We start from the raw sequence: 9,541 nt of genomic DNA, 5'->3' as shown, positions 1-9,541 counted from the left end.
TCTGCAACATTTTTCTTAAGGAATTCTTTCTTTTAAAAGTGTGGTTAATACCCATATTATGCTGTAGGCAATCAGAGTTTAAGATTTTTATTTAATGCATAAATATATTCTTCAAGGAGTGTTTCCACTCCAGTGAATATTTAAATATGCTCTAAGGCATTTGGGGTATTAAGGAAAGCTCGAGGAAATATATGAGCATTTGTTTTTCCAGAAAGCTATACCAGGAAAATGCATGAGGCATAAAGCTTGAAAATACCAAATTTCCAAACAAAAGAAAGGATGTGTCTTCCACTCCCTCTTTTTCACTATTAGAAAGTGAGTAAAATAAACATATCCTTCTTATAGACTTAAAGTTCAAATTGCTGTATGAGTCAGACTGTAATGATGTTTTCTATATCTTTCAAGTTATAATGAAATATAAGCAAACTACTATGGAAAAAATCTAGCCACAGGCTCCTTTTTCCTCCCTCTTCTATATAAATTAGGTTTTTTAAGCCAAACCAAACCCTCATGCATGGGTTACAAACTTTATTTTGATTTCATTTTTAAATGACCCAACCAAAAATCCCTAAGCCAAATACCACAAGGAACTCTCTGCCTTCTCCTCCCCAAAGTAAGATTCTGGAATTAACCTCTCTTGGTTACAATTACAGAGTCACTTTAAAAGTATATGGTAGTCCCATTTTTGTCATTGAGGTAACTGATATACTTGAGCATAATATATTATTAATATTTAGCTCTTTGGCTCCTAAAGGAAAATATTTTTCTTTAAAAATTGATGTCATCAATCACTACAGAGTACAATTTGGCAATATTGATCTATTTATCATCTATCTCTTACAAATATACCTATTCTTCTACTGAGAAATTCATTTTTAGGAATTTATCCTGCAACTGTATTTCAAAAATTTTGCAGAGATTTATGTACAAATATATTTACTGCAGCATTGTCCTGTAAGAGCAAAAGATTGAAAACAACCCAAATGCCCACCAACATAAGGCTATTTAATAAATGAAGGTAGGTCAGTACAATGGAAAGATATCCAGAAGTTAAAAAGCAAAAAGCAGCTCCAATTTGACCTATATAGAATACCCAATGAGATATATTATCAAAAGAAAAAAACTAGGTTTTATAAAAGTATGTAAGATATACAGTTGCTTGCAGTTATAAGTGCATATACACTCATAAATAAATACAATATCTCTGGGAGCTTATGTAAGAAATTGGTAATACAGTTTGCCTGTGAGATAGGATTAAATATCAACTAGTGTACAGAGTGGGCAAGAGACTTACCTCTCACTGAATTCCATTTTATTCATTTTGAATATGGATTATGTGCATATATTATCTATTAAAGTAATCATCTTAAAAGGTAATATACACCTAAAAAGCATTCTTTATACTGAATATGATGAAGAAGAGAAACACTGCTTATGGGGAAAAAATAAACACGCTAGAGAAAAATAAAACCTAGCCAAAGAACACAAATGATTTTAAGCTGTTAGTATTTGGTGCTAACATTTAAAAATATTACTGAGACAATTGCAATGTGGTAAACATCTCCACTGTTTACATAAATTTTGTTGTGGGAAGAGGATACTTGTCAGCAGCAATTAGAAAAAAATTAAAAGTAAAATATTGTTGGCTGATTGAATATTTGCGAACCACACGTGAGGAAATAGGATTTATTTAGAGTGGTTGGAGTCAAGGAGAACAAAGTTCCTAGAAAGAAGTTAGACTTTTCTTTCATGAGTCAAGAGCAGTACCTGTGTCCAGAAGCTAATAAATACAAGTCAGGATCCAAAGGACGAATACAAGATTTACCCAAGAATATTCCTGCAAAGTGGGGTTAAGGTGAGGTTCTATCATCTCTTAATTAGCAAAAGAATGAACTGTAATCAGAAATTTCTTCTAAAAGCTTAATTTGCTGGTTGAGAGGGAGGAACTGTAGTTCACTCTTCTAGAGCCATAAATCCATGACATATCCAGCCAATTTATCAATCTGGTTAGAATTATATGCTGTTTGTGACTGATTGCTTCTTGATTCTTCTTGTCTTTAATGCTTTCTAACACTTTGGGATCACTTTGATAAGTTCTAATATTTATAAAGTTGGGGTGAGCACGGTAAGACCTTAAAGAAACAAATTCTCTGCACTCCCATCTCTACACAGTAGCTTCAACATCTTCAGTGATTGTTGACAGATAATAACAGGGACATTCCATCTATTGTGGGGAAAGGAACCACATCACCTAGACTATCGAAAACAAATACCTTTAACTTGTAAACCATGAAGTACATCCAAGGAGCAAAAACAAAAGTTCTTAAATAGCAAATATTTATCATGATATAATTTATATGAATCTTTTTGTTGTTATTTACTCTCCTCCTCTTCTACTCTGAGTAACCCCAGGCCCTTTTTCCCTAAGCCTTATCCTCTATGCCAACTTACATTTAGTTGCTATTAAGTAGGTAGATATTAATTATTTTCATAACAAAACTTTATATTTTTATAATATATATAATTTCAATATGCTTTGACAAGCATTGTTTTATTAGAATTTCCCAGTAAGCCTATTAGGAGTTCAGAATAGAAATTATTGGTGCCATAATATTTTAGATGAGGAAACTGATGTTTGTAGTTCTTAAGAAAATTGCTTAAAGTTCTACAAATAATATGGAATAAAAGAGAAAACACACTGCAGTCTGACTGCTCCTCAACTGGGACAGCAAATATGCCCCTCACACAAAAAACAACCTGCCAGAGAAATGTGCACCAAAAGGAACAGGATAGCGCTTGTTTCTTAAGGACTTCTTAATAAGAATTTCAGTTAGTAGGTCTACTTGATGAGAGGTCAAATCACTGATCATACAATGCATTGAAAGATCCTCTGATGGACTGTAAATCTCTTTATTATCACAGAGATTTTTGTCAAAAGACTTTATCCAACGATGGGAGATGACTGAAAATGCGGTCTTTCATCTATCACTGTCACCATATTGAGTTCCAGACAATGAGTTCCAGAAAGAGCTATCATTGTTCAACTCAGTTTTATTTTCTTTGCAAATCTATAATGAGTGCAATAAAAGTATTTTAAAATATATTTTTGATAAGCATCTTTCCCTGGAAAAAATATCTGCTAAATAATCTGTTTAAAAATTGAAATTCAAAAAGTAATGGCAAAGAGTGAGTTCCACAGGCTTCCTCATTTCTCAGCTACTGTTACAGGTTGAATTCTGTCCCTTTCAAAAACAGATTTGTATATCGAGGTCCTTAACCTCCAGTACCTCAGAAGGTAACCTAATTTGAAAATACAGAGTATTTGCAGATACTTAATTAATTAAGATGAGATCATAATGGAGAAAGTTGGACCCCTAATCCTGTATGTCTGGAACCTTTATAAAAAGGAAACTTTGGGCACAGACACACACACACACAGGGAGAACACCACTTAGAAATAAAGGAAGAAATTAGAGTGATGTTTCTATAAGCCAAGGAATGCCAAAGATTGCCAGCAAACCACAGAAAGGTAGGCAAAACTCGCGGAACAGATTCTCCCTCACAGCCCTCAGAAGAAACCATTCCTGCTGACACCTTGATCTCAGGCTTCCAGCCTCCAGACTGAGAGACAATATATTTCTGTTGTTGAAGCCATTCAGTTTGGGATCTTTGTTCCCACAGCCCTAGCGAACTAAAACACCCACCAGTATGACCAATTTAAGGAGAATTCCAGCTACGTACGTAATTTTAAGATGTACAGCTGGCAACACTGGGGAATTAGGAGCAGAAATCACCAAGAAAAGGAATAACTGAGATAGAAAGAAAAGGGATAAGGATTAAGGACAAGAACGCATATAGGATGAATGAAAGGAAAACTTCCTGGTTGAGAGTTAAGAGTACGTGAGAGAAAGGTGTTAGCAAGGGGCTACTGTAAAGGACGGCGAGTCAGACAGTGACTGAAGAAGAGGAATTTTAAGCTGTTTGTGTACCCAAAAAGTGCTCCCCCAAACCTCCAACCCATGCATACAAACATCCTTCCAACTTTAAATGTTTGTAAAAAATGAATATATCAATTACATATGGATATATTTAAATATATAGACATACATTTTTTTTCCTGCTAAATGCTGTTTCTTTGAATCAACACTGCATGAAGACTAAGCCAAAATTGTATTATATCTATTACATTTAGATTATATGTATGCAAAACATATTATGTATATTATATATTTTATTGAATTTTAAAGTATGGATTATTTGAATATCTATAAAATACAGATACTTAAGTGCCCACCACACAGGCTTTATATTTCCACCTTATGTAATGAAATAAAACATGAATTAGTTTCTACCACTATCATCATAAGTTACCACAAACAGTGACTGAAACAACACACATTGTTTATTTTTCTAGAGATTAGAAATCTGACATGGGTCTTACTGGGCTAAAATCAAGGTGTTGGCAGGGATGAATTACTTTCATAGGTTCTTAGGAGAGAATCCCCCCTTTCCCTTTTCCAGTTTCTAGAGGCTGCCTGCATCCTTGGTTCACAGTCTCCTTCCTCCCTCTTCAAAGACATACCAGAGGGTCTAGTCCTTCTCACATCACAGCACCGTGCCCTCCACTTCTGCCTCCTTCTTCCCCCTTTAAGGACGTTTATGATTACACTGGGTCTACCCAGAAATCCAAGATGATCTCCCTATCATAAAGTCAGCCAATCAGCAGCCTTAATTCCACTTGCAAGCTTAATCCCCATTTGCAGGATAACCTGACGTATTCACAGGTTCCAGGGATTAGGATGTGGACATTGTAGTTGGGGGTTAGAGCATTATTCTGTCTCTCAGATATGGTCAACGCCAATTGCCTCATCTCTCTCTCCCTCTTCACTCCTAGAATATTTTTTTACTGTTTTTCAACATATTTTTGAAATATGTGTTTTTATAGTATTGTTTTGTGTATTTAAATTTTTCAATGATATTATATTTAATGAGAATTTACATTCCAGTTTACTTAGGATAGTCTGGTTTACATTCGTTGTTCTAACATAAGTACTAATAGCACTCTTATTCTCAGAAGCAGTTCAAGTCATACCATTCATACCCTTTCCACAGCTAGCATTTTTCACTCAACATGTTTTTAATATCCATGTTTTTGCCCATACATCAACATTATAAGAGACTGGCTATATTCTCTCTGTTCTCACTTATTTTGGATGTCTCAATTCATCAACACTTCCTCTACACTCTTTCTCAAAAGAGATGTGCAAAAATTCCCTCTATGACTGAAGTTTTTCGGTTTTCCTTTTACTTCTGTCAATTTCTCCTTTAATGTATTTTAAAGTTATATCATTAAATGTACAAGGTTCAAAATTGCTTTACTCTCAAGTGTTTGAGAGTAAAGTTATTGCTCTTATCAAATTTTTTCTGATAATAAAATAAAACTTTTCTTTGGTTGGTATTTATGTAGTTTATCTCTTCCATCTTTCCATTTGTTTTAAAATTTTTTGTCATTAACATTCAGGTAATGTCACTAATAACTTTTATTTTGTAATTTAATTTTTTATTTTAACGAGTAAAATTAATCTCTTTACATTTGCTTTAAATACTAATATTTTGGGACTTCCCTGGCAGTCCAGGGGTTAAGACTCCCCACTCCCACTGCAAGGGGCATGGGTTCGATCTGTGGTCGGGGAACTGAGATCCCACATGCCACGTAGCATGGCCAAAATAAATAAATAAATAAATACAAATTAAATACAGATATTTTGCATTTTTCTGCCATGCAATATTATGCTTTCTATATGCCATCTTTTTCCTTTGCTTCTTTAACATGTTTAATTTAGGGAGAATCTATATCCCTTCTCTCCTCATGAATAATGATGAGAACATTTTAACTCTGGTTAACATCTTTCCCTTAACTTATTGCTGTCCGATATTTTAGTTCCACATTGTTTTTACCCTCCCCCATTATTTCCTATAATTATTATTGGCTTTCACATTCTGTATTTTTAGGCTGTCTTATATAGTCACAAATTTCTTTGTTCATAATTGCTTCTTGCCAACTCACTTCACATTGGATTCAGTTTCCTGAAGTATATCTTGTTAAAGATGCTTCAGTATAGGTCTGCTCATGGTCAACTCTCAGATTTTGTTTGAATAAAGGTGACTTTATATTGACTTTTGAGACTTAAGAGTTTTTTTTTTAATTTTAGGTTGCACTTGTTACACTTCGGCCCTGTAGAAATATTTCTTGTGACCAACTATATCTTCCAAAGCTTGACATAAAAATGTCTCCCACCTTATAAGTTCTTCTACAATATGACCTTGATTTTCCCACATCGAGTGGTGGGAATCTATGCTACCCTCCTCCCAACACCAAATCTGGCAGTTTTTTGACTCACTTGTAACCAGTAGACCCTGGCAAAAATGAGACTGTATAACTTACATGCAAATTCAAAAAGGTTTATGCAACTTCTATCTTTTTCACAGACATTACTTTTGAGCTCTGAGTGGCCATTTAGGAAGTCTCACTATCCTGTAGGCCACCTGGGGAAATGTAGGCCAGATGCTCTAGTCACAGTCTCAGGTATGGTCCCAGTTAACAAGCAGAATCAGCCAACACACACATGAGTGAAGACTCCTCTAAATGACTCCATTCCCCAGCTGCTGAGTAACCCCAGCTGTCTTGTTGTCCCAGCTAAGAATTCAGACATTTTGGAACAGGAACAAGACCTTGGCTCTATGCCCTGTCCAAATTCCTGGCTCACAGACTCTGTGAGCACAATAAAAGTGTTGTTTTAAGACACTAAGTTTTATGGTAACTGGTTATGCAGCCATAGTAACTGGAACACTAGTGAACCATCTTTTGATCTATTTTTATTGTTCCAAAAACTTCTTGGTCTCATTCCTCTTTATATAATCTGTACCATCACTCTGGTTGTTTTCAGATTTCTCTCTTTGTCTTTGAGAAAGAAAGAGATTTTCAAAGATGAAGGTAAGTTATACCATTGGAGTAATTAAAGAAATAAGTGTAACTATTATTTGTTTAAATAAAAACACCACCTCTGGACTTCTCTGGTGGCACAGTGGTTAAGAATCCACCTGCCAATGCAAGGGGCACAGGTTCGAGCCCTGGTCCGGGAAGATCCCACATGCCGCGGAGCAGCTAAGCCCGTGTGCCGCAACTACTGAGCCTGCACTCTATAGCCCATGAGGACAACTACTGAGCCCTCGTGCCACAACTACTGAAGCCCGCACACCTACAGCCCATGCTCCACAACAAGAGAATCCACCACAATGAGAAGCCTGCGCACAGCAAGGAAGAGTAGCCCCCGTTCACCGCAACTAGAGAAAGTCCGCGTGCAGCAATGAAGACCCAACGCAGCCAGAAGAAGAAATAACAGAAAATCGGCAGAAACAATATTTGAAAAGATAATGGCTGATAATTTTCCAAAAGCCTCAGATTTAAGATGTGTAGCAAAGAAAACTACACTTAGACAAAAATGATAAATTTGCTGAAATTCAAAGAGAAATAGGACATATGTTATAGGCAGCCAGAGAATAAAAGACACATAACTTTCAAAGGAGCAACAATATGAATCTCAGTGTACATTTTTTTCTTTCCTTTTTATTAAAAAAAATTTTTTTTTCATCATATTGGAGTATAATTGCTTTACAGTGGTGTGTTTCTGCTGTATAACAAAGTGAATCAGCTATACATATACATGTATCTCCATTTCTCCTCTCTCTTGCATCTCCCTTCCACCCTCCCTATCCCACCCCTATAGGTGGTCACAAAGCTGATCTCCCTGTGCTATGTGGCTGCTTCCCACTAGCTATTTTACCCTTGGTAGTGTGTATGTGTCCATGCCACACTTTCACTTCGTCCCAGCTTACCCTTCACCCTCTCCCTGTCCTCAAGTCTATTCTCTACATCTGTGTCTTTACTCCTGTCCTGCCCCTAGGTTCTTAAGAACCTTTTTTTTTAGATTCCATATATATGTGTTAGCATATGGTATTTGTTTTTCTCTTTCTGACTGACTTCACTCTGTATGACAGTCTCTAGGTCTATCCACCTCACTACAAATAACTCAATTTCATTTCTTTTTATGGCTGAGTAATATTCCATTGTATATATGTGCCACATCTTGTCTATCCATTCATCTGTTGATGGACACTTAGGTTGCTTCCATGTCCTGGCTATTGTAAATAGAGCTGCAATGAATATTGTGGTACATGTCTCTTTTTGAATTATGGTTTTCTCAGGGTATATGCCCAGTAGTGGGATTGTTGTGTTATATGGTAGTTCTAGTTTTAGTTTTTTAAGGAACCTCCATACTGTTCTCCATAGTGGCTGTATCAATTTGCATTCCCACCAACACTGCAGGAGGGTTCCCTTTTCTCCACACCCTCTCCAGCATTTATTGTTTGTAGACTTTTTGATGATGGCCATTCTGACTGGTGTGAGGTGATACCTCATTGTAGATTTGATTCGCATTTCTTTAATGATTAGTGATGTTGAGCACTCTTTCATGTGTTTGTTGGCAATCTGTATATCTTCTTTGGAGAAATGTCTATTTAGGTCTTCTGCCCATTTTTGGATTGGGTTGTTTGTTTTTTTAAATTGAGCTGCATGACCTGCTTATATATTTTGGAGATTAATCCTTTGTCAGTTGATTCATTTGCAAATATTTTTTCCCATTCTGAGGGTTGTCTTTTTGTCTAGTTTACGATTTCCTTTGCTGTGCAAAAGCTTTTAAGTTTCATTAGGTTTCATTTGTTTATTTTTGTTTTTATTTCCATTACTCTAGGAGTTGGGTCAAAAGGGGTCTTTCTGTGATTTATGTCAAAAAGAGTTCTTCCTATGTTTTCCTCTAAGAGTTTTATAGTGTCTGGCCTTACATTTAGGTCTTTAATCCATTTTGAGTTTATTTTTGTGTGTGGTGTTAGGGAGTGTTCTAATTTCATTCTTTGACATGTAGCTGTCCAGTTTTCCCAGCACCACTTATTGAAGCAGCTGTCTTTTCTCCATTGTATATTCTTGCCTCCTTTATCAAAGATAAGGTGACCATATGTGCGTAGGTTTATCTCTGGGCTTTCTATCCTGTTCCATTGATCTATATTTCTGTTTTTATGCCAGTACCATTCTGTATTGATTACTGTAGCTTCGTAGTATAGTCTGAAGGCAGGGAACCTGATTCCTCCAGCTTCGTTTTTCTTTCTCAAGACTGCTTTGGCTAGTCACGGTCTTCTGTGTTTCCATACGAATTGTGAACTTTTTTGTTCTAGTTCTGTGAACAATGCCATTGGTAGTTTAACAGGGATTGCATTGAATCTGTAGATTGCTTTGGGTAGTATAATTTTCACAAGGTTGATTCATCCAATCCAAGAACATGGTATATCTCTCTATCTATTTATATCATCTTTAATTTCTTTCATCAGTGTCTTATAGTTTTCTGCATAGAGGTCTTTTGTCTCTTTAGGTAGGTTAACTCTTAGGTATTTTATTCTTTTTGTTACAGTGGTAAATGCGAATTTTTCC

This window comes from Balaenoptera borealis (assembly GCF_965194805.1).
Source record: "Balaenoptera borealis genome assembly, chromosome: 9".
Taxonomy (NCBI): Eukaryota; Metazoa; Chordata; class Mammalia; order Artiodactyla; family Balaenopteridae; genus Balaenoptera; species Balaenoptera borealis.
The sequence above is the reverse complement of the archived record's forward strand: the minus strand, read 5'-3'. Positions refer to the sequence as shown.